The following is a 26576-nucleotide window of genomic DNA, read 5'->3' on the forward strand; positions in this document are numbered from 1 at the left end:
TGAAATACATACTAACTGGTCCTTTACAGAGACCAAAGTTAGTGTTCCTTGTGTGACTTTACTATGCAGAGTCATTAGCTCCAGAGTAGCCCAGGCAGCCTCACTTTTAACATTTAAAAAAACTGTGGTGAAATAAACAGCAAAATTTACCATCTTAGCCACTTTTTAAGTCTACAATTCAGTAGCGTTAAGTACATTCACGCTGTTATGCCATTAGCATCACCATCCGTCTCCACAGCGTTTCATCTTCTCGAACTGAAACACTGTCCCCATTAAACAATAACTCCCTCATCCCCCTTCCCCACAGCCCCTGGTAACCACCATTCCACTTTTTCTCGCTATGAATTTAGCTACTCTAGGTACCTCAGACAAGTGGAATCACACAGTACTTGTCTTTCTGTGACCGGCTTTTTTCACTCAGCATAACGTCCTCGAGTTTCTTCCATGTTGTATCAATAACATGTGTCAGAAGTTCCTTCCTTTCTAACGCTGACTAATATTCCATTGTATGGACAGACCACCTTTTGTTTATCCATCCATCCACCGATAGGCACTGGATTGCTCCTACTTTTGGCTACTGTAAATAATGTTGCCGTGAACATCGGTGTACCAACACCTTCTCAGGACCCTGCTTTCCATTCTATCCCAAAGTAGAATTACTGGATCATATGTTAATTTTATGTTTAATTTTTTGAGGAACCACCACACTGTTGTCTACAGCACCGTTTAATATTTAACATTCCCACTTACCTCAGGCAGCCTCACTTTCCAAAACGAAAAAAAGCTTATGGAGGTGTTGGCCTCATGAAAATGCCACCCATCTTTTAAAAAATCCTATCTCCCTAAAGCAGGAGTTTTTGACCCTGGATACACATGAGAATGTATGGGGGGTGCTTTAAAAAATTACCAAGGCGTGTGAGTGTGAGTGTGTGTGTGTGTGTGTGTGCGCGCGCGCGCATGTGTGTGTGCACGCGTGTGTTGCTGGGGAGGGCGTCTTAGACCAATGGAACCGAACCCCTGGGGTTAGAGTCTGGTACAGGTTATTTGCCCAGGTTATTCTCCAGAGCAGCCCGGGTCAAGAGCCACTGTCCTTGGACAACCAGCCTGCCCTGCGGCTAGCTTTTAAAATAACTCCTCTTTCCTCTTGCTACATCGTATGCCTTTCTGAGGACCCAGCTCCAGGAAGCAATAGACTTGTCCCTGGACTCATGAGTGGTGTTGGGCATGGAAGTGGTGACACACGGCTTCCTGGTGTGATAACGGGTGTGTGGAAGACAGACGCCATCTGGAGCAGAGGGCGGAGGGGCTGGGATTGGACTGGCCACACCCTGTCCCTTCAGCACCTTCCTGCCTTCGGGGACATCTCTAGGGCCACTGTGTCCCTGGCTCCTGGCATCTCTGCCTCTGGGGGAGTACTTCTCTGCCCCTGCCTCACACACACACACACACACACACACACACACACACACACACACACACACACATGCTAAGCCTGGGGGGCGGGGCATAGGGTCATCCTCTTTATCTGCAACTAGGCCCAGGTTCCAAATCTTCTTCCCTCAGGTAACATGAAAATAAGCTCCCAAGTCAGAGTCAGACAAGAGACAGGCAGAAACGACTTACTTTTTTACACTTTTCTTCTTGAATCCAAATAGGTGTTTTATTCTGCAGTGGTGATTTCAGGAGTCCTATTCTGCTTGGTTATCTTCCTGGAGAGGCAAAAAATGCCAAGGGAGATTTTAAACATTGCTTTGGTGAAATATATCGAGGCAAGGAAGGCCACAATATGTGCTTAAATGATCTTGAATGATGAAGACCGGGCAGGATTGTTTTTTTTCCAAGAGTGGCCCTTGTAGGTTTAATTGTAAAGTATAATTACTTCAAGACATCATAATTTGTTGTGTACAATATAAATCAGTAGAACTCCATGGAATCATGTTTTTAATGTAGACCCCCAATAAAATGTCCTTTTATGACATAGCAGATGTTTCTTAATTCACTAGCGCCATGCATTGGGGTATTAAGATTATTCCTTGGCATTTTATTATGAATAACATACTTGCTCCAACATTAAGTGGGCCATTAAAGACATAAACAAGCTTTTATGCCCTGGTTTTCAACAGCTGCTGGTGGTCTACCAAGTGATAATCCAGCTTTCAGCAAATATTCTTCAGCTCTGAGAAATAAATACATTTAATAGGGTAACCCCAGGTCAGTCCACAGCTTCTGGGATCCTGGCTCAGGAAAATTTGTGAAGCAGGAAAATGAACTGAAGAGGTTTGCTTTGGGTGAGTTGTTTTGAGAGCCCCTGTTTCCTTGAGCGTGTGTGTGTGTGTGTGTGTGTGTGTGTGTGTGTGTGTGTGTGTGTGTGTGTGTTTAAAATAGAAAACTAACAATTGTAAAAGGAAAACAAAATAAGGTGAAATGCAAGGGAAAGACAGTGCCTTGCAGAGGGTGTGCGCGCTCTCGCCTTCCTGATCGAATGAGAAGACATTTGCACAAATTCTATAACCTGTGCTTTGAAGGAAATCAGCTGAGTCGGTCTTATGCCTCGAACAAAGGGAGGTGAAGGACGGTGTAGGTCACGGTCCCATTCAGTCACTGGCATCGAATCTGAGCGGATGTGACCCCTCTGTGACAATGTTCCCAAGGTGTACAGGGAGGAGTTTCATGTCTGTAACTAGGATGGGAGCCAGATAAGCCCTCCCTCTCCCCCACCTTGGACTTCCTAAAGATAACAACTCCGGGCGGTCCAGGAGCAGAGCGAGGGAGGTGCTGAGATAGGAAATACCGAGGCCTGTATTATCGTTGGCTCACCAGTCCTGGCTTCCTGTGCCAGAGGTAGCCCCGAAGGGTGCGAAACTTTGCAGTGCTAATGTACACAACGACATCCTCCTACGAGCAGATGTTAGGAGACGAAGAAAAAGGAGCCGGGGCAAAGACCTGATGGAAATTTGCATTAAGCCTATGTTGCCCTCCCCCGCGGCCCCCTCCCCCTCACTGCAGCCCCCCGGGACACTTGGGACACAGAATGAAAGAAGGGGAAAGGTGGAACTGATCTCCTAGTCTGGTCAATTCCAAATCTATTACACGATGTGTCATCAACAGGAGGTGGGAGAAAGAGTTACAATTTATGTAGCAAATCAGGTACCGTGGACCTACCTTTAATGGATGTAATTCGCGGGTATCACTATCACAATATTCTAACTTTAAATATTCTGCGCGGGGGCGGGGGCAGGGGATGAACACTTGGACGAAATGTTAAGCACCTTGTCCTAAAATGACTGGAGATATAGCGGAGAATGTCTGTAGGAAGGCTTTTTGTCTTATGTGCCTTTTCTTTAAATAGAGTTTAGTAATAAATTTTCTCTTCCTTTTTTTTTTGGGTTGCTGAGGAGGGTTTATTTTCTTTTTGTGTTCTATTTCATTTTGCAGTTGGATGTACTATTGTTCTGGAGCTGGTGAAAAAAGGGGAGGGGAGCAGGAGGCAGGAACCACATTGTGAGTGAACTTGGCAGAAAGGGGAGTCAGGAGGTAACTTTCCTGTCCGGCACAGTATCTGAGGCTTGCACTGCTCTTGGCCTCATCAGTTCTTCCATGGTCACAACTAAAACATTCCTGTGCCCTGACGGAACCACGAAGGGACCCGAGGTGGGCTTTTCATTTTTTTCATGCACACCTGATTGGAAAGTGACGTTTGATATTACTTTTCCACTATGTTAATTACAACTTGAATAGGATTTTACTGTGCCCTGGATGACATCACTTTGGAAACAACATTCAATTGGGTGGCTCGAGTTCTTCTGGATGGTTGTACCAAATAAACACGCAAGCCTTCTTTTTATAGCCAGAGCCTGTGTCTCTAAACACACACACACACACACACACACACACACACACATACACATTTCTAACCACATCAGAAAGCAAACAGGACTGCCAACTTCACAGCGTTCTACATGATTTTGAATTAATATTAGTCTATTAAAAAGCTGTAACCAGAAGAAAAAACTTAGCCCGATGCGCACAGCAAATACATTTCACAGTTGTTTTGGACAAATGCCCTCAGTGAATATGTTTAAAGTCATGTACAACAGAAATATGTTATCACAAGTAACCATGTTTTAATAAACACTTTGTCTTTTTGTACTGCTTTCTTTTTCATCACAATAATAGAAATATAACACCATATATCACTGTAAAACACATTTCCACATAAATGCTGATAAGCACAAAATATTTTTCATCATTTACATTTTAACTGTAATAATGTATGGCAGGATTAAAGCGGCATCCATCATGTGTCTAACTAACCTTGCTGTAATGAATTTTTAAATGTAATGGTTTCTGTCGCAAAGTAAAATCGTACATAATGTCTAGTGACACAGTATGCTGGTGGATGAGTGGTTTTTTAAAACGGAAATGCAACTTCATTTTTAATTAGATGTATAAACTTCCCCTCCTCCACTCCCACCCAGCTCCCTGACCCCCACCCCCGATTTCTGGTAAAGCAAGAAATACCAGAGGTGTGAATATGTGAAGTACTGCCAGACGGCTCACTCCTCCAGTTACATAAAATCACTTGCTTGTTGGAAATTCTGTGAATTTGACGTGTGTGTCTGTGCGTATGTTTGAGAAGAGCCAGGCACCAAATAGCAACAAAAGCTGATGAAAATCACGGTGAGGAAAGCTTTCTACGGTGTCTGGAGGGGCTTCGATGCTGGGAGGGGTCCCCTCTTCCTGACAGTGTCCTGGGATCCGATTTGGGATGGGGTGGGGCACGAGGGGTGTGTACTGGGGGGATCTGGGTTCTCTCTCTCCCTCTCTCTCTCTCTTCCTTTCTCTCTCTCTCTGCTTGAAATAACAAATAAGCCGACTCACCAGAGAAGAATCATTAAAAATAATTTGCACAAGCTTTCGGTTGTGTGAGCTCTTTTTTGATACAATATTTCCTTCCGTGATTATCACTGAGGACATGTTCCAGCCATATGGAAGCGAGCTGGGCTGGGAGCTTCCCCAATACCTGAGTGGTTAATTAAGAGCCGTTGCCCGGCCACAAGAAGCAGGTTTGAAATCCCTCTTCAGTCTCCGACAATGAGTAGCTTTTTTAGCAGCAGAAGTCACCAGGGACAGCCAGAAGCGAGGGTAATTATTTGAGATAACATACAGCTGAAAAGAGTGTGTGTGAGTGCAGAGGGGGGCGGGGGGAGGGGGGCCGCGATGCGCCGCTGAAAGAAGGGCAACAGTAGAGAAAAGTCTATAATAAAAAGGTCAACATCTCCTATTTTTCTGTACAGTGTCGACAGTCTGTAATGCCTTTTTAGCATGAATGACAACGGATTCTGTCCTTTTTTTTTTCTGAAAAAAAAAAAGGGGGAATATCTTATTTTGTATTCAAACTTTGCAATTGTGAGTTCAGGCCTGCCAGCTCATCTGAATAAGCTATTCTCACTTTATCAGGGTTTGCTGAACTGACTTTGATTGCATTGTTGCAAAATAACAGTAATTTTTCCATTAACCCATACAAACCCTCAGCGAGCTGGAGAACAAAGAAATATCAGAGGGATGAAAGCTGTGAGCACAGGGAAGGAAGCCAGGGGTTTCCTAAATGGCTCCAAATGCGTCCGCGCACACCAGCTTCTCAGGCTGGCTGAGGCCGTTCCGGGATGCCATTTGGGGCTCCCTTTGGGGTTCCTCGGGGTGTGAATCTCAGGGGGCATCTTTCACCCTCTCTGCCAAATTCTATTGTTTCCTCTGTGTTCACAGCATCTGGGAAGCAGGGGGCTGGGTTTCCCTCCCTTCAGAGGGATGGTGTTTTATCCTTTATCTTTTTGGTGCCTAGGACCTCAGTCTACAACTAGAACTCAACTCAGAAATGCTCACAGCCCTTCAGAACCCAAGACTATCTGAACACAGAGGCACCTTCCTTTCCCCCTAGCTAGAAGCCAGCAGGCAAGGGGAAAAGCCAGTTCCTTGGGCAACTGGAACTGAGTGGAACCCCAAAACCCTGAGATCTGACATGTTCAGCATCACGTCCACTGGTTCTGGGGTGGCAGGTGCACTGGTAGATTCCTAGTTTCTATGTAGCTCTATGAGGCTGTCGTTTGACATTCACGCATCCGCGTTTGCCAGTTGTTTTAAGGCCAGGAGGAAACTGAGGGCAAGCAGGGGCTCCGACTCTCTCGTCCCTCCGCTGGGTATCCGCATTTGGAAGCATCCTGCTCGGCTGAGGTACGATGTACCCGCGGAAGATCCCGAAGTGAGGCTGTTGACGGTTCAGCGGATCAACATGGAAGCAAGAGTTTCTGGTTTTGTTTCCTAAAGCTGAAATGTCGAGAAGTTAAGCTCATCTGTGGCCTGTGGCTCTCTGCGATGGGAGCGGGCCAGGAGTTGAGGTCGACAATGGCTTTGATCTCCTGGCCTCCCAAACGACCCCGCTCAGGCAGGGGTGGTGGCACCCGCATCCGCGCCTTGGCTTTGTTTAGGAGCTGCCCGATATGTTAATTATCTCCTTTACCTCCTCGGCACGGTACTGTCAAAGCGCACACCAGTCTTTAGAAAATAAAAGTGAACGTGGCGAGCCCACTGTACCCTGCTCTCCTAATCTCAGTTCTTGACAACGCCGGAGCTGTCAGATGAGAAGCAGCGTCACTGGAATAAAGGTGGGCAGATGTGTGATAATGAGACAGAAGCATGCAGATGCTAATAGAACTCACCAGAGCAGGCCTGCTCGAGTTAGACGGATCCAGGTAGCAGCTGCAGAGTGTCAGGTCGCCAGGATGCTACCTTCTCTTGATTCTCATTTAAGAACCGCTCCGCGCGTGGCTGTCTGTCAGTGAACTTTTCCCTCTCAGGAGCTCCAACCCCTAGGTGATCAGTCACATTTCGACATAACTAGATGTCAAAAGAAGTTTAAGTTGTGTGACGAACTGTGATGCAGTCAGCGCCAGCCTCTGGCCTCCAAGGCGGTTTCTTAATCATAGGCCTGGAAACTCTGGCGCCTTTTCTGGCGTTTTGTTTTCTTATTAAAATACTGGCTAAGTCTTTGTCAATATCCATGGCAGCAACGGTGAGCTCAAGACAATATTATCCCAAGCATAATTTAATTTGAAATGTGGAATTCAGACCCAAGACGGCCAGAGAGCAAGAGGTTTGCGTTGAGCAAACAGGCGTTCTCTCCAAAAGGCCCATTTTAGCATCCGTAATTAAAACAAGAGCGTTTGGGGATTTCTTGTTAGCCCCGGGTGGGATGCTGGTGATGAGAAGGGAAAATTCAGGGCTACGTGGAGGGTGTCACTGTGGGCTGTTTCTGAATCAGGGGAGTGGGAGTGAAGCTGAGAATAATAGATTTGGGCGGATGAGAAAGTGATTCCAACCTAAGAAAGGCAGGAAACAGAAATAACCCGAGAATTGTCGTCTTGAATACCAGCAAAACTTTGAACTAGAGTAGGAACTTTATGGGGTCTTTATCGGTCTCTGTGAGCCGTGGGCTCCCCCAGAAAGTGCTTGGTGGTGAGCTGGAGGGGCGTCTGGGGTGTGGGCAGGCAGGTATATGTGACACGTGTTGTCACATTTGCAAGGAAGCCCGCCAGCCCTGGCCCGTCCTTGTAAGGCCGGCATTTCTTGAAGCATTTAATTGGGTCTGGTCAGTTTCTTCTCTAAATATTTTCATCTTCTCCTGCCACTGTTTACCTTTCCATTGGGAAAATAAATACTGCACGGCGCTCTGCCTGCTATATTTTGCTAGAGATTTTAATCCCGATTCCTGATGAAAGGTTTACACACACACACACACACACACACACACACACACCCTCCAACCTTGGTGTGAATGCACCACGGTTCATAAACTGCTTTTCTTTCTTCAGAGAGTGAAAGGATGTGCTACGGAAACCTAATTCTGCATTGACATAATGAAGTGTTTGAAGGAATCTCAGAGAGCCAGCCAGTCTCATCTGGAATGTTCTAAACCACCCCTCTGAACCTTCACCCCACACCCACTGCCACTCCCCCACCCCCCGATATAGAAAGATTTTCACAGAGTGGCTGTTATGCCCTCATCACTCTCACATAAAACAAGGCTTCTCCCCCTAGATCTTGGTATTTAGCTGCCTGAAGCTCATTCGTCCTTCACTGCTTTACCCTGGAGTTTTAAATTTTTAAGCAGCTAGGATTCGTCTAAGAGGTCTTAACCTTATAATTTGTAATAACTTAGAGATCACGTTTCTAAAGTGTGAGTTATTTTTTTTTTAAATGCTCCTTTCCCTTCACCAGCCATTGATTTGCTTCCTCTTGCAGTCAGAATCAGCGCTATTAAATCAGGTGATGGAAAATGCTCATTTATTTCTCAGTGGTAAAACACAAACAATTATGAGACATTTCTTAACGTGGATTGATCTTGCCTTAAATGAATGCCCAGAGCGTCAGAAGCAACCAGAGGGGCAGTAGAGATGAAAAAAGTGGGGAGGAGAAGGACCGGCCAGACCAAGGTCCTGGACAGGATAGAACCTTTGTCAGCTCAAACCCTAGCCACCCAAGTACTGACTGATTTTTTTACTGTGCCGGCCACTGCAATAATAGAGGCAGCGTGGTGGGAAGCACATCGTATTTGGATTCAGGCGTGTGAGCTGTTTAATTCTGCCCAAGTTGCTTGACCTCTCTGGGCTTCAGACCTTTTTCTCTATGAAATAGTAATAGCATCTGCCTCATAAGTTTGCTATGAACGTTAAAGGAGATACTATATAAGTAAATTACCCAAAATCGTGCTGGAGAAACTATAGCTAACAAGAGAAATACCAGCCTCCAGGGAGGGTGGGTACACACCTGGCCCCAGACCGCAAGAACTTTACGGTCTTGAGGGGGCAAGAAAGAAACCCACACAGATCGGGCTAATCATAATGTTGAAGGAGCCAACGCGAGAAGATGTTTTTCCTTTTATGTCTGCTGCTTACAACAGGGTTGGGTTCCTGCTACACCAACTAAACTTTGTATAAAAATTATCTAAGGACCACCTAATGTGTGTCGATGCCACACATGTCACATGTGTCAGCCTCTCCCAGTAATGACTCTCTGACATAAACAGTAAGGAAGAAATATTACAATTACCGAGGGTGCCGGAGCCCGCATGCATTTTCATGAGGGTCCTGGTGAATGGCAGCCTGGGCTCTGTAATCAGCTCCCCCTGCCAGCAGAGCTGGCCAAAGAAAGCTCTCGTCCCCCCAAAGACAATTAAAATGAGTTAAATGAATTAAAAAGGCCCTTCCCAGTTAAAGTACAGTCAGAGGTTAGAAACAGTAGTGTTTGGATTTATGGAAACTCAGAGGCTGCCAAGCCTTAGGAATTGTGGCTCACGGTGGAGTTGTTTCCGTGGGAGCCTAAACAGCTTATGAAATTGGAGGCAATATGCATAATTTTAAATTTCTGGGGTGCCGGTTTCAATCCCCTGTTTATTTTGGCTTCTTAAGTCAATAGGAATATATTTTTACCCAAAATTAAATTGAGAGGGGGCCCGGGCGCGGGGAGGGAGGGAGAGAGAGAGAGCCTGCGTTGTGGTAGTTATTAAAACAATGGGACAACTGAACAGGAACTTTCCTGTTTCGAGACAATGGGAAGACCAGTTCTAGAGACTGGTTAGCAGAAGGAGAAAGAATGATCCAAGCCCCATTTCACCACTCAGCAGCTGTGACTCTCTTACAAGTGGCTCAGCCATGCCGTGCCTCAGTTTCCTCATCTGCAAAATGGGCTTCATTGTTTCCACCTTGCAGAGTGGTTACTTGGATTCCGTAAGATAAGTGATATACGGTGCTTAACGGGATACCCGCCATGGTCAGTTATCCATAGTGTTGTCCTTGTTCTCGTTTCAGGAGGAAGTGAAAACCGAGGAGGTAGGAGGAAACGAGGGCCTCTGGGACCACACCCCAAACTTTCCAGAACACCGGACGTTGAGAAGCCGTGGGGGCCACCCAAGACCATTACAGGCATCACTGCTGCTGTCCCAAACATTTCTCTTCACCTGCATGTCCAGATATGGGCCCCGGAACCCCTGCCCCATCGCATCCATTTCATCAGAAATTCTATCGAGACTTCTGTCTGCAGCATAAGAAGGAAGCCTCGTGCTGTCCTCAGCCGGCCCCCTGCCCCCGCCCCCGAGTCCCCAAAGTCCCTGAGTGTGTGTGTACGCTCTTGCCTATTACATGCACAAACTCCATCAGAAAGCATTTGTCTACACCCTCTTTATTCACTTTCAAAGGGTTAAACAGCCTATTTACTGGGCTGTCAACAATCCCAGGCCCAAACGGGAAAGAAAGCCCCGTCCAGTTTTGTGCGGCTGCGAGCCTTGTCTTTGCTGGCCTGTTCTTGTCCCTGTCATGTAATATCCATGACAATCGTGTTGGGCTTTTTTTTTTTTCGGGGCTCTGTGGGGCTCAATCTGAGGGGCCACTTTAAGCCAGGAAAGGCCTTTATTTCTGTGAATTTGAAAGAGCCTTGAGAAGGTCCTTCCCCTCAGAACCCTCTTCAGCAGGTCACCGCGGTTTCAAAAGGATTTAAATGCGGAGGCTGCGATCAGTACTTCCATCACGTTCTAATAGACTGACATGAGCATTTGTGCCTGAAAGACAGGGGGAAAAGTGATGCAGATTTTCCCTAAATTGGACTGACGCACAAAGCAGGGAGAGCAGTTGAGTGACGTGGTAACCCCTCACACCCTCTTTTACACTTCTAACCAGAGCTGCACAAAGAGAGCCGTGGGAAGCTGCCCGGGAGCCCGGCCGGGCCATTTCCATGGGCCATATGGAAATTTTGTTTTGTGTACAGAGAAAGTGTCTGATAACAGTGACCTTAACTGCCATATGTGGGCAGTGAATAGGCCAGAGGAAAACCACTCCACAATCTGACCCTCGACATATGGACCAGCCGCCCAAGGAGATTTCATTGCCATCGCGTTGGCAACCCGGGGGATTTCATTAGATTTGTTAATGAATTGCTCTATTGACTTATATCTGAGCTTGCCTCATTAGAGGAGAAGAACACAATTTTTATCTATGTTTTCGTGAAGGGGACCAGAGCGTTTCCTCCTTTGTGGGGCGGTAGGTAATCTGCAGGGCTGTCATCGGCTTTGAACTAATTTATTGTGTCAGTTTAAGGAGGCCCTTCCGCGCTTGTTGAGGCCGGAGCCCCACTCCAGACCTCTTCAAATCAGTGTTTTCCTTGTGAGCGGGGTGTTTCCTTGGCTCCTGCTTAGTTTACAAATAGCCAAACATGACGTGATCCCGATGCCGTGTGTCGTCGGGGTGCTAGCAGCAAGCGACGTCACCTGCCAAGAAGGGGCTTTTCCAGGCAGTGACACACTGTGCGCGGAGGCACACAGTTTGCCGACTCACCACCAGCGCCTTTATACATCCTCGAAGGAACTTTGCGTTGGGACATCTCTGTGCGTAGCACACCCCACTTCTGCCCTGCCAACTTTGGAATCACATGATTCTCCCCACATCCAAGCCCTATTAGTGATGGCTCGATCGTTTGGGCTTCTCAACGTGGGAAAGCTTGGGTTTGAAAGCAATAAGAGCTATCAATTAACATACTTTTAGGTGTAAACCAATAAAGAACCCATTATGGCTAATAGCGAGTGTGGAATCATGAGGAATTAGCAAAATGAGATTCAATAAAATGGAAACCATAAAGATAAGCTTCCGAAGATGGGACCTGGCTTTCTGAGCTTAAGTCTCAAATAAACAAATGAATGATACCCACCGAAGCCTCCCTTTGGTTCCTCTTTCTAAGGACGGGGGAACTTTCCGAGTGGGAGCTATGAGGAAAGTTGGTCAGCCCTGCAACTCAAACGTGGTTTATTCCACAGGGGAGAAAGGGTGGAAGAAGACAGGTAAATTCTTAGAATACACACAAGTTGGGCTCAGTGCTACCTGTATGAGCCCCCGTAATAGGATGTGGCACAAAAGTCTCCAAGGCTGTGCATTGGCCACTTTGGCACTTATTCTTGGCACATGGAAAAGCCAAAAAGTTGGATGAAGCAGAAAACGTCCTATTGATGTCATAGTGAAAATCTGGGACTCACAGAGGTCCTGCAGCAGCAGCAATATTGGGGCAGAGATGTTACAGATGAGGGCGTATCTCCTTGAAGGGGTGGTGTGAAGTGTGGCCGGGATCACTGTCTATCCTTGCCTGAGTCTGAAGATGGAAACTAGGCTCTCCCGTGAGGTGCTGCTCTCTTCCAGTGTCCCACAGCAGTGCTCCTCAGTAGCATGAGAAGCTCATCAGGGCTGTTGGTACCCATGGAAGGCTCAAAGAAAGAGGAACCCCCCCCGCAGTGGGAAGGAGTTTCCACAACATTAGTTCTGGGTAAGAGAGTATCCTTGGAATGGGGGCCTGTAAGATCTGAAAACATCTATATATGAGAATTGGGTCTGGGGGGTCGTAAGGAAGTTATATAAGTTGTAATAGTTTAAGGAGGTACTTGGGTAGATTTTACCAAGCATACTGTTTTGATCAAGACAGGTCCATTCGGTTGTTTGCCTTGAGTTCATTCACGCTTGATGTTGACTGTTGCCTTTACAATGGAAGTACCACTTGGCTGGGTATAAAATTTACCCCTCTCTTTCTGAACTTCACAGATGTTGTTCCACTGTCTTTTGACACTGAATGTCACACTAGTTCTTTACCATTTGCTTCTTGGTTGGTTGCATTTCGTCCCTGAACAGTTTTATTTTTTTAATAAAATTTTGAAAAGGATAGGGGTGCTATATTTCATGATATATTTTGTGTTCGAAAATATCTCCCTCTTGCTTTAATACTGGCATGACAGCCTGACTGGTATGATTTACTTAGGTCACCTGTTCTTGTCCTCAGAACTCTGTAGATGTTCCCCAGTCACCTTTTGGCAGCTAACACCCCTCACTGGGATGACTTCTCAACGGCCAGCGCCTTCATGTGATTTCTGGGTGCCTGAAGAAATATTTCTTTCCTCTTGAAATCTAAGAACTTGACCAGGAAGTGTCTCCCTGTCTGTCACCCTCCATCAGTATATCCTGGAACCCAATATTTCCAGGCATACCCTTGTGAACAAGATTCAGTTCTTTCTTCATTTCAAGGAAATTCAGTGCTATTATATCTTTGAAATTTTTTTGGTTTCTGTTTGTGGGATTATCTACTTCAGAGTCACTAATTATCTTTATCTTGCAAAGATCCAATAGGCTTTTAATCCACTAATGACTAACGTCCGTTATCAGCATATTATCTCCCCTGTACCCTCAGACTATAAGGACCTCAAAGAAAGAAAAGCATTTTATTTATTTCTGTTTCCTCTGAGCCCAGTACCTAATAGATGCTTAGTGAGCAACTATGGAATTAACTTGCACGTGACCTTGTCGGTTAGGGTTTAAACTTTATTTTTGAGAGAAGTTGCCAGTCGTCGAAGGATAGCCGTAGTTGACGTGACCTCACGTAGCTTCAAAGTGAGGTGGGCTGGAGGTTAAGGAAGAAGGTCCCAGTGAATGGTGGTGGCCAGAGTTGCTGGTTTAGTAGGAAAAGCAGATGTAGTAGATAAACATGAGTATTTTGGACTCCCCCAAGGAGAACAGTCAGACTGGCACCTCTGCTCAGAGGTTAGGTGGCTAATGGAAATGGACTGGGCTTTGGTGCCAGGACCCTTTCCTTTTAGGATTTTTTCTTCTTAGATGTGTAATTATCAGTTGATCTCCAACACCAAACTTGCCCAAAATGTTGGCATGTTAAATTTTTAAAGTATATTTTTTGCACCCATCAGAGTCCCGGCAGGAAAGGGATAGCACATCCAAAGGGCTTGTTTGAAGAGATTTTGGTGATGACGTTCTGTACAGAGGTGTGGGCTAAGGGGACCCCAAGGGATGCAGAGGTACCAGCGGGAAGGTGCTAACTCCCTTTAGCTTAAAGGAGCAAGGGCAGAGAATGATGTTATGGACCTTGGTGAGAGCTGTGACCATGGAAGAGGGTCTCCACTGAGGTGCTGCACCTGTGGGCAGAGACCTGCACCCTGTGACCCCAGCGCTGAGCAGAAATCAGTGAGGCCAAGGCCGAGAAGGATGTGTCTCTTCCTTTCCTCCTCATCCTGCCCACAGGAAACCAGAGGTGAGAGAGCTGGAGTGATGCAATCATTCTTAGAGGTCAGCCCCCCGGGTCCAGAGCCGGGTGGAGAAGGGGCAGGGTGTGTATCTGCAGGGTCCCAATCTACCCCCATGGAGACAAACTCCCTCATGATAAAATAAACCAAACAATAAAATCAAATAAATCAAATGAAATTCCATGTTTTCCTATCGGATTGGCAGGGATGAAAATGAAAAGAAATTGTGTGGGAGAGGGTGAGTGGAGAAAGAGCCTCCCTTGCACATTGTTGGTGGGAGGGTAACTTGGAACAGCCTCTAGAGAGGGCAATTTGACAGCATCTATCAAAATCACAAGTGCATATGCCCTTTGATGGAGAAATCCCTCTTCCAGGAACCCATCCATAGATATATTCATACACGCACACAATGCTGTGTACATACTCATTACCATAGTGTTTGCAATAGCAGAACATTGGCAAAAAAACTAAATGCTCATCAGTAGAAGACTGGTCCAATAAATTGTGGTCCAACCACACCATGGAATACTATGCAGCCACGAAAAAGAATAAGTAGGCTCTTTCTGTAATAATTTATTGTTAAATGTAAAAAGCAAGATGTTAACATTTGTACTAAGGGGCAGGGGGAGATGGAGATAGAGCTACATGATCTCTTTTGGACCATGGATACGCAAGAAATTAAGGACATGGGTTCGGTCTTGTGGGTGGTTGGGGGTGGGTGCAGCAGGGAGGTTTTCACCGCGAGACATTTGGGATTTTGTGCAATAAGAATAGGTTTTGCCTATTCAAAAAAAGAATGAAGTCGATATTTTTTACAAACCCTACTTAAAAGCTCAGACTTGATCACCACAGTGGAAAATTATCTTAAAAACTGGGTGTGCAAAGTAAAGGAGCCCAGGGTGCTAGGCTTCCAGACTCCCGAGGCATCTGCTGTAGCTTTCAGTAGCGACGCTGCTCCTCATGTAAGCCCCCACCTGAGGCCCTGCCCAGGGTGTCAGGGTCTATGAATCAGTGAAATAATGGAAAAGGCCAGATCACTATCCCCTAGCAGATTTCCGGCTTAAAGTAGAATAGAAACAGCTGACTACTCCCCAGCCCACCCCAATGACACCCCGAGGATGTGCGCCATTGGTAAGGGGAGGTGGCCAAGGGGGGAAGAAACTCCAGGGGCTGCTGTTGGGACTGGGCTCCTGTCCTGTGTCCCCTTCATGTTCATCTGCCTCACCTCTCCACCGAGTGGCAGCCTCTGACCTATTTGATTCTGACATGTCCCAAGAGCAGCTACTTACATTGCGAGAGCTTCCATCTCTCCCCTCTGTTGACCTGCAGGCTGCAATCTCCTTATCTCTGGATGAGGAAGCAGTGATAATACATGTCGTCGTGGTAGCAAACATGAGAATACTTGTCTTTTGCTTATTTCATATCCACTTTTATCACACTCCTCCAGCTCCTGCCTCCCTACACCCGTGTCCTCTTGCCGGGAGCTCTCCCACTCTTGCTGGAGAACAGAAGCGAGTACAGCCTCGGGCCAACACCAGTGCAACACGATGGGCAAGATGGAATAAGCAAAACTGGGGTGCTTTCTCCGCTCTGGCCACGCTGGCCTCCTTGCTGTGCTGTGATCCCACAGAGCATACTTCCGCTGTGGGGCCTTGGTCCTGGTCATTGTCTCTGCTTGGGACATTCTTCCCTTGGAGAATACGCTACCTTTCTCCGCCTCCCTCAGGCTTCTGCTTAAATCACCCTCTCAGTGACGGCTTCCCTGATCACGCGAGAATGGCAACCCCCATCCCTGTCCCATGCTGGCTTTATGTTTCTCCAAAGATCGGATCACCTTATAACATGGAATATAGTTTACTTATTTATTTGATAAATTGTACATTATCTAGAAGGTAAATCACATAACTGCAGGGATTTCTTTTCTTTCTTTTTCTTTTCCTGTTTTGTTTGCTAAAGAGCCCTCGGCCCCTCTGAGTGCCTGGCACATTTCAATATTCAGTATTTACTGAATGACTAAATAGATGAATTGTAGCCCTTGATCTATTTTTTGTCTGTTTATGTCTGTTTCTCACCCACTAGACTGAGAGCTCCTTCTGCTGTTATCACCCCAGCACCTGCCACCATGCCTGCCGATGCTCAGAAAATGTGTGTTTGAATGAATGAATCAGTGATGGGCTTTTTATTCCACCATCTCAATCTCAGGTGATTTTTGTTCTGAGGGTACAGGACTGACATCAGCCACACTCAGACACAGCAAAGCTTACTGACACTTCCTCTGTTCGATTCTCCTACTTTTAGTTTGTCAGACACATTTTGGTTCAAGCTGTGTGGAGGAGATGACGAACAAAGTTCTAGGAGTGGGGAATTGTGGGCAGCGCCTGGATGAAGGAATAGGATCTGGAAAGCTGACCTCAGGGACCTGTCTCTTTGCTTTCAAAGTGTGAGGTGTAGTTTTCCTTTGAGACAAGCAGTTGCTATGATGGATCTTGTGCATATGAGAAAGAGAAGCCCCCATTTGTTGATTGTGGACCTTTGGTCCGGAACAGCATGAGGCACTTACATACATTCATTTAAACTTCATGGCAACACCATGAGATGGGGATTTCTTTTTTGTACTCTGTTTGCAGAAAAGGCAACTGAGAACTAGAGAGATCGAGTTAACTTGTTCAAGGCCCTAGAACTAGACAAAGGGGGAACTGGGATTTAAATCCAAGCTTGATAATCTCTAAATCTCCTGCTTCATCTAAAATGCCTCTCTGTCATCATCCTGCCAAGAGTAACGCATTGAGTGGGTTTGTCGTAAAGTGATAGTGTAGTGATAGCTAGCTGCTGTAACATACAACCACCCAGACTTCAGTGATGCAACAATTGTTTATTTCTTACTCATGACACAGTCCCCAAAAGGCCTGCTCTGTGTGTATGGGGGCGGGGGGGCAGGGGTGGTGGTGGTATATGCCTACACTCTGTTCCATATGGTCATTCAGGGATTCAGGCTCCTTCCATCTAATGGTTCCTCATCCCTTAGGGAGTCCTCTTCCACTGGATTCTCTTCATGTATCCAGCAGGTGGGGGGGACCAAGAATCAGCAGAGCTGATAGCACACGGCAGGGTTTCACGAGCCAGGCCTGGCAGTGGTGTACCTCCCTTCTGATCACCTTCCTTTGGTCAGCACTCATCCCATAGAGGCAGCTAACTGCAAAGGAGACTGGGGAATGCAGTCTAACTGTGTGCCCAGGGGGAAAAAAATGTGGGATTTGATGAACACGAAATAACTTCTGCCACAGGAGAGAATGTAGGGAGTGTTCCAGAACTGAGTTATATAGCCAGGTTTTAGTTTCCATGTTATTAAAAGTAAAGGCAGAGGTATAAGTCAGCCAGAGTAGCAGATAATTAAACAACCATTTGCACAGTAGAATCTCACCTGATCAGAATTCTCTGTTAATGTGCTATTTTTGTTAACATGACATTTTAGTTAAATGAGGGCTGGCCAAAACATCTTTTGGCTTCAAATCTTATTGCTAAAAATCTTTCCAAGATGTGGTGTTTCACATTCCCGCCTCAGGAAGTTCAGTGTGGTAAATTCAGCGAATATTTTCTCAGTGAGTGAGGCTCTCCCAAGGCTGCTGGGTTGCCATTCTGAATAAACATCAGTTTTCATGACATACTAGCTTGGGTGTGAAAGGGAGAGCTGACCTGAATCGGCAGTAATCGGAAAATGTCTTCTTTGATTTGATTGCTTTGTTTTCATTTTTCTGGTTATAAAAATCATTCACAGTCATTGTAGAAATGCTGGAAAATATAGAAAAGTAGAAATTACAAAACAAAGTAACTTCTAACTTTTACAGCCTAGAAATAGCCACTGTTAACATTTTCATTATATTTGCTTCATTTTTCTCCCTCCCTTTCTTTCTCCTTCTGTCCCTCTTGTATATGTACATAATTGAGTTAATAGTATAAATGGAGTTTCATATCTTGCAATTTGTCTTATTATTAATTATATGATAATTTTACTGTATCATTAATACGGCTTTGGCAATATCATTTTATACTCAATAATTATAACATTCCACTATGGACAACCATGATAGTCCCAGATCTCTCTCTGCAGTTAAGCTAGCCTTTTTTTCATTAAATATTACAAATAACACAGCAATAAATACATCTATACATAAATCTGTATTTGATTGTCCAACTATTTTTAGGATAAATTTCTAGAAGTGGCATTACCAGGCCAGTGGGCATAAATATTTTATGCTTGGTACCCTGACAAACATGGAAGTTATTTTAATTTTTATTCATTTGCCAAGTGAAAAAATGGGTTTTGTCGATTTTAATTTACATTTTTTCATTACCAAAGTGACTTTTTATGTTTATTAGCCATTTGCATTCTCTGTACCTAATCTATTCCTGTCCTTTGACTATATTTTCTATTAACTCTTGATATTTTTTACTGATTTTTTATGATCTGTTTATTCATTAAGGATAATATCTTTGTCATTCTTATGGAAACTATTTTCCCATTTGTTTTAAAATTACTGTTATCAGCTTATTAATTTGTCATTTATCTATTTTTCCTCTCCAACGAAGAGTGAAGGGACAAGTTTCTGGTTAATTAAGAATTCTAATTAGTTGACTTCTGGTTGATTAAACAATCAAGATTTGGGGGTGGGGTTAACTTGGGGACATGTTGCAAAGTTGTATTACATTTGCAAATGAAATAATGAAGCTGAAAGGGAATTCGATCTGGTTTCCCTTCCCCTATCCTGTTCCATGGCCATTGACAACTCCCTCCATACCGTGGGCAGAGTTGTTTCTTCGGACTGAAGATAAGGTAAATAGAAGGCAATGAGATCTCAGCAGAGCTATAATTAACCCTTTTTGATGATGTCAGTAAAAAATCACCCGGGATTTCTGGGAAAGCTAGTAGAGCTTAAATAGATATACAGCCCCCCTCAAAAACAAAACAAACAAACAAAACCCTTGTTAAGTAGAAACAGACATATTTATAAATCATCAGTCTCTTGACCCAAATTCCTAAGGCCCATCCTCAGATAGGTTTTGCAGGCATAACTTTCAGATACATACTTTTCAACTGAGAACTCCTAAAGACAATATAACATTACCCAGTGTGTAATAAAGTATATTAAATGGAACACTAGCTCCTTAGGCTATATTAATTAGGGGGTTCAAAAGTAAATAGATCTGAAGGCTTCCCTGGTGGCGCAGTGGTTGAGAGTCCGCCTGCCGATGCAGGGGACGTGGGTTCGTGCCCCGATCCGGGAAGATCCCACATGCCGCAGAGCGGCTGGGCCCGTGAGCCATGGCCGCTGAGCCTGCGCATCCGGAGCCTGTGCTCCGCAAAGGGAGAGGCCACAGAGGTGCGAGACCCAGGTACCACAAAAAAAAAAAAAAAAAAAAAAAGAAGTAAATACATTTGAGAGTTGCAAGGTTAAACAGAATTAAATAGGTTTCTTCATTGCAGGGCTTATCAGAGCTTTTGATAGGCTAATATGCCTATGAATCTCTAAGACAAGATATTCGGCATTCCCACATTTATTTGACCATAGAGACCCCTTTTAAGGAATACCCTTTGAATGGGAACATATGTATATGTATAACTGATTCACTTTGTTATAAAGCAGAAACGAACACACCACTGTAAAGCAATTATACCCCAATAAAGATGTTAAAAAAAAAAAAAAGGAATACCCTTTGATAATAGACGTAAGCAGAACAGCCTTTGAAAAATTCTACCTTAACCCAAAACACTGATTCTAATTGTGTGCATCTCCTCCAGTCAGCTGATGGCAGATATATTTGGTGGCATAAATAAATAAGTAGATAAATTAAGTGCTCATTAGTTGTCAAAATCTTTTTCTACTTATTAACCCATCTAATCCTCACAACAACTCAGTTAGATAGACATTATCATTAATGAGGCTATGGGGCTAGTGCCTGAGAGGTCTAGGATTGAATCCTGATTTCACTATAACCTGTGTGACCATAAGCAACTTACTTAACCTCTCTGTACCTCAGCTTCCCAAATTACATAGTTCAGGTAATAAGAGCACCTCCCTCATAGAGCTACAATGAGTATTAAAGGAACTTAACATTTGTAGCACACTTAGAACACTATATAGCATCTTATGTACTCAATTCACTTTAGTTTTTTTTTTTTTTTTTGGCAGTACGCGGGCCTCTCACTGTTGTGGCCTCTCCCGTTGCGGAGCACAGGCTCCGGACGCGCAGGCTCAGTGGCCATGGCTCATGGGCCCAGCCGCTCCGCAGCATGTGGGATCTTCCCGGACCGGGGCACGAACCCGCGTCCCCTGCATCGGCAGGCGGACTCTCAACCGCTGCGCCACCAGGGAAGCCCACTTTAGCTATTTTTATTCCCATATTACAGCTGGGTACACGGAGGCTCAGAGTGGTTAAGTAACCTGAATAATAACGTAATGACAATAAAAGGAAAACGTTGGCTTTGAACACAGCTAGTCTGACTCTAGAATTTTTCTCTTAAATGTTATACTCATTATGCTCTGTTTCTGCGAAGAGCTTGGCATCTACACACATCTATCCATATAGTCTGTATGAATGCTAACCGTGTCTTGTTCAGTGGCTTAGGGATGGATCAGCTACTCAACAAAATTCTTGCTTCCTCTTCTATAGAATACAGTTCTTGGAAGTGAGGCAGCTGCCATGCCTGGAACTAAAGGTCCCAGAACTCCTTGCGACTGGCTGTGGCTATGTGACTAGTTCTCACCAATTGAGTGCATCACTTCTGAGAAGGGGTTTTAAATAAATGAATGCCCTCTTCCTTCTCTCTTTCTGCATTTAGCAAATGGATGCAGATTACTATGTGGCCCCGAGGGATGGTGGAATTTCAAGATGGAAAAAGCCTTGGTCTCTAAGTCACTACTTGGAGGAAAGACTCTCTCTGGCCAGGTTCACGGGCACTTGACTAATAGGTAAGCCCCAAATAAACATCTATTGTGTTAAATCATTGAAATGCAGGGGTTTAATTGTTATAGCAGCTAGCATACACACATTCATTTACTAGTGCACAGTCAGTACAGACTTGAGTATTCTTTTCAAATCGTTTTCCATACTCCTCTGGGCAAACTCAGAGAGCCCCATTAGTTCTCCTGAAATTATAGCCTAGATGGATCATTTTGTAATAGTTCTGTGTCAGACCCAAAATGCAGAGGCTGACAGGGCTGAGCTTGGGGGTGGGCCTGGAGGGGCTGGCTAACAAATGACCTTGCCTTTGGAAACCTCTGGACAGAAGAGAGAAAGCAGGGGAGGAGGAGGGCACCAGGCTAGCAGGCATTTGGAGATGCTTCTCTGCCTTTTGATGGCATTGAGCACATTTTGCATTTGTCATCAAACGTTTACTACCAAAGTAATGAAGAGTGTTAATAAGGAAAGGGACACCAAACAGCCCAGCATAAAAGCCAACGGTGGCCATCAAGCTGCATTTGCCATTTATGGTGTTTCCATAGTTGGAAGAAACGCTTTTCCTGTACAAAAGATATAACTATATATCTTCTGGTTTTATGGGCTGCAGATTACGCTAATTATCATAAAAAATTACTACCGCTAATAAAAATTCTATTATAAGTTACTTACGGTAATCTCCAGGGTACTACACGTAGCCAAGAAAAGGTTGTAATTACATTGCACTGCAGGGAGAGTTTGTTTCTAAAAAAATCCCGAAACACCAGCTGCGTCTTTTAACACCTTACCAGCGTGCCAATCCCTTTGCTTCTTCTCTCACCTCCTCCCCAGTTTTTGGTCAAAGGTCTCCTTGTTGTTTTCATTTTGCAGGATGTGGTTTGAACCTAGAATAATGACCCATCGTGGACGCAAATGACGCAAATGAACTTTCAGAGTTACAAATGTCTGGGTGGATTTGTCCTCCCCTGGGGCCTCCAGCATGTCAATGAAAGGATGTAATAGAAGGGAAGACTTGACAATCCCCGCCCAAAGGGAAACATGCTTAGCAAAATTGGTGGAAGCTACTGGGTGTTCATGCGAAACACAATGCTTAGTTTTTTGTTTGACAAGACAACAATTGGTATTTTCCCTTTTATAACTACTATTTTTTTTGGAATTGTCAGCCGTGAGGGTCGATGACTCTTCAATGACCTTAAAAACTCTTGCCAATGATACCAATTCTAACTGGTCATTTCACTACCCACCCCCTCCTTAACTCCTCTGCCTTTGAATTAAATATCAAAATAAGACGCCCTTTCGCCCTCCTGGAATGACGAAGCAGTAAATAACCTCAAAGGCCAAGGAGTTAAGCTAAAGTTGCCCCTGTGGCCATGCTCCCAAACAGGGCTTCAATTGCTTCTGCGAAGGGTGAATCCACATTGTAATGAATGGGCCTAGAAAATGAAATAGCCTATTTTGCGTTGCTTTAAAATAAGCAACTTATTTTGGCAATGACTTGTGGCATATTAATTGCTATCAGTAAGGGGAAAAATATGTCTTGGAGCGCTCCTGGCGCATTTCTAAGAGACACTTTGGAGCTGGGTTGGCTACACGGAAGGCTCTGAGTGAGGATTCCTGTGGTCAGCTAGGCCGTCGGGGTGGGTGCAGAGGGCTTCTTAGTCAGGGTGCTCCAAATAGCCTTTCACCACAGCTTGGCCTCCTGATGGGGAGTGGTGTGGGCCAGTGGGTAAAAATCATTACACGTTGAGATTTCATCCCAGATTAATTTGTTTGGATTTTAATAAATGGAAAAAGGAGACTGATGCTCCTTCCTTGCTTCTTCTGACCATCTTGGGCTTGTTTCTAATTTGAGAAAAGGGAGATTTGTTTAGCAGAAAACCGTGTAGGGTCTTTCTGCTCCACTAGAACACAGATCTCATGAGGACAGGGATTTTGTACTGTTCCTTAATGCATGTTGAGTAGCAGAATAGCACTGAGACGAGGTGTGTGTTTAATCCAAACTGTCAAAGGAATGAATCAGTGAAGACCTTGTCAGGAAAACCTGAAAACAGAAATAGACAGAGATTACTGGGTATTCTCTCTAGCACACGCTTTCCGGTTATCTGATTGTATAGAGTCGTACACTTTCATTTCTTCCAGCTAGTTTACATACCAGCTTTATTCGCAGATTCAGGATCCTGGAGGGGCAGACGTAGCTGCTTGAGTGTTGATGGCCAAGCCTCATAGGAATGGAGCCAAGGGAAAATTCTCTTCGCCCGTGAAGATGGATATTCAGTTCCAGCCGGTCTTGGAAAAGGGGTTCGACGGCCCCACCCCTCTGACTGCTAGCCCAACTCATGGAAAAGGAATGTACTTTGGCACTGGCAACACTTGGATCTGAGCTTCTTCCTTGCCATATACTGTCTCTGTGACTTGGGTGAGTTACTCAGCTTCTTTGAGGGTCAGAGTCCTCATCTCTAAAACAGGATGAATATACCTACTTCCTAGCACAGTGTCAAACAGAATGAAATCCCTAATAAACCTTGCCTTTCCTTCTTTGTTAAAAAACACTCCACTCACTTCCTGCCATCATTCTGCCTCACCCCAGCCCAGGTTTTTGACCATCTCAAGCCACACCTTGCTGTTCAGTTAGCTTTCTACGTTTCGGGTTCCTCATTTACAAATTATATTGCTGCTTTCAGAGCTCGGTGTGGCCAGGACAAGTGCAGTGTAGACGCTGAAAGGAGGCAAAATGAACAACATCTCTGCACACGTGTTACGTGACAACATGGAGGTTAACAGAATGCGTCCGAAGTCAGAAACACTGGGTTCTTATCCCAGGTTACCCTCCTTCGAGTTGAATGCCTTCAGCTAAGTGACATCCTTTCTGAGAGTCCCAGTTTTGTCATCTGCAAAGTGGGGATTTCAGGGGAATCAACTTTCAACTTTTAAAAGTTATCCGTGCAACATGACCGGCACTTAACAGCTGGGCAGTAGTGGCAGCTAAAAAGGAAAATGAACACGATAAAAAAAATTCTCTTTGGAATTTGGCAATGAGAGAGCACCAGTGCCATTTCTTCATCTCTCGTCCTCCACTCCTCATTTTTTCTTGGAAGTTAAAGAAGTAAGATGTCAGCCTGGCAAAGGACCCAGACTGGCAGCATCTGGGTCCCTGCTGAGCTTCCCAGCATATATGTGGGGAGCTGTTGCAGGGCCTGTCAGGAAGTCAGGCTACTAATGAGGTGTGGGGTTCTGAGATGTCATTTCTGGCAGCTCAGCTTTGATTTGGAGTGAATTGAAAGCAATTCCATCACCTTAGTGTGAGCAAGCAGCTGAACAAACCCCTTGTTTCAGTTAGCCATTGCTGTGTAACAAATCACCCCCAAACTTAGTGGTTCAAAACAACCTTTTATGGCTCATGATTCTGTTGGTTGACAATTTTGGCAGGTCTCCCCTCAGCAGGAATGGCTCATTTCTGCTCCTCATGGAGTTGGCTGGTTTGGCTTGACTGGGGCTGGAGATTCCAAGATGGCCTCATTCACAGGACATTGTGCCATCTGTCACATAGGGCACCTTGGTTCTCTTCCATGTGACTTCTCTCTCCATGTGGTCTCCCAACATTCAATAACCTAGACTGGGCCTCCTCCCATGGTGGCAAGAAATCTCCTTCTGGAAGTTTATCAGAAGGTGTCAGCGTTCTGGAGGTCTGACCTCAGAAGTGGGACATCACTTCTGCCACATTCTGGTGGTCAGAGGAACTCGCAGGGCCACCCAGATGCAAGACGAGGCGAAACAGGCTCCATCTCTTGATGGGAGAGGCTGCTCACACAATATAAAAGGGCATGAAGATGAGCGGGATTTCTGCAGCCATCTTTGAAACCATCTACCACAATCCTCCTTGTAGTCACAACAATCACATCCCTCCCACATGCAAAATACACTCCCTTCTCCTGCACAAATCACATACCATTACAACATTAGTTAGAAATTTCAAGATGTAGTCATTGAAATCAGGTCCAGATGCACATAAAACTCTTTACATGAAGTTCCTGAGAGAGCCATAAAGTAAAAGGACTAGTTATCTGCACTCCTGCACCCAACGTACAATGGTGAAACAGGGATAGAATAACTGCAATAGATACTCCCTTTCAAAAAGAAGAAGAATGGGAAACGCATAGCACTTGTTGGTCCATAGCAATTCTGAAATCTAAACTGGGCATACGTTGCTAGGGCCCTGTGCTCTGGGGAGAGGGGGTCATGAAATATTAGTTGACCATGACCCAGTTCTTCTGCCTAGAAGAGTGCCCCTGGTTCAGTTTTCTTCCCAGCTTTTTTTCTCAGCTCTCTGGGCTCTTAGCTTTGTCCTTTGAGAGGTTCTTCCATTTTCTTAAGAAATGGTTCACATTTGCAGTTGAGTGTACCTTACAGAATGTTGGGGGTCCTGAGGCCCTCTTTTCATTTTAAACGGCCCAAGTGCCTTTTGATGCAGGCCAGTGTGCTTTCACCAATACAATTCTCTTAAAAAATTTGTTGGTTTTTTTTTTTTATCATTAAGATTCCAAAAGAAGAGTCACCTAAAACAACAACAGCTATTTATCTTGCTGGATTCAGCTGGGTAGCTCATTCCTGCTCACATGGTGTCATCTGGGGCAGCTCAGGCAGAGCACCAGGATCTAGCCTCAAGGAAGTCAAACTGGCTCTGTTCTAAGAGAGCAGAGGTGGGCAATCCTAGGCGTGCTGAGACGGAAGCTCAGACTGGCACAGCATCTCCGCTGCTGCATTCCCTTGGTGGGGGAGGTGAAGTGTGTATTTGAACTTCCCCTCTCCCCCATTGCCATCGCCTTCTGTCTCCCTTCCATATCCCTCTGACCTCTACTGGTCAGGATACCTCAGTTCGAAGCAGCTAGAGGGTAGTTCAGGGTTTCTTAACCAACGCACTACTGACGTTTTAAGCTGGGTAATTGTCTTGGAGGCTGTCCTATGCATTGGAAGATGTTTATCACCATCCCTAGCACCTACCCACTAGAAGCCAGTAGCATCTCCCCTCCCAGTTGTGACAAACAAACGAAAATGTCTCCAAACATAGTCAGATGTCCCCTAGCCGGCAAGATTGCCCCTGGTTGCAACCCACTGTGACAGTGGAAGGACCACTGGGCTTCGTGATTTTAGACAGGCCTGGAGCCTCACCTTGCCAGGTATTAGCTGTGTGATCCAACAATATGATTAATCAGCCCCCGTGATCTTCTCTGTAAAGTAGGGGAAACTATCCATTGTCCTCCTCCACGAATAAGATTTTGTGAGAATAGAAGGAGATTTTGACTCTGTAGAGCCTGTGTAACTATCCTGTTAGGATTTAGAGCCCTGCTTAGTATGATCTTGCCCGGGCACTGCTCCATTGCACAAAGCCTTTCCTTCAGATCGAAATTATTCAGGGGCTCTGACAGCTATCCATGGCCACTATTAATACTTACCATCATAGCTATTATAGCTATTGTTTATCAGATGCTTCAAGCACGCCTGACAGAAC

The sequence above is a fragment of the Aethalodelphis obliquidens genome, unplaced genomic scaffold (assembly GCF_003676395.1).
Source record: "Aethalodelphis obliquidens isolate GAN/ISIS:26980383/991018 unplaced genomic scaffold, ASM367639v1 scaffold75, whole genome shotgun sequence".
Taxonomy (NCBI): Eukaryota; Metazoa; Chordata; class Mammalia; order Artiodactyla; family Delphinidae; genus Aethalodelphis; species Aethalodelphis obliquidens.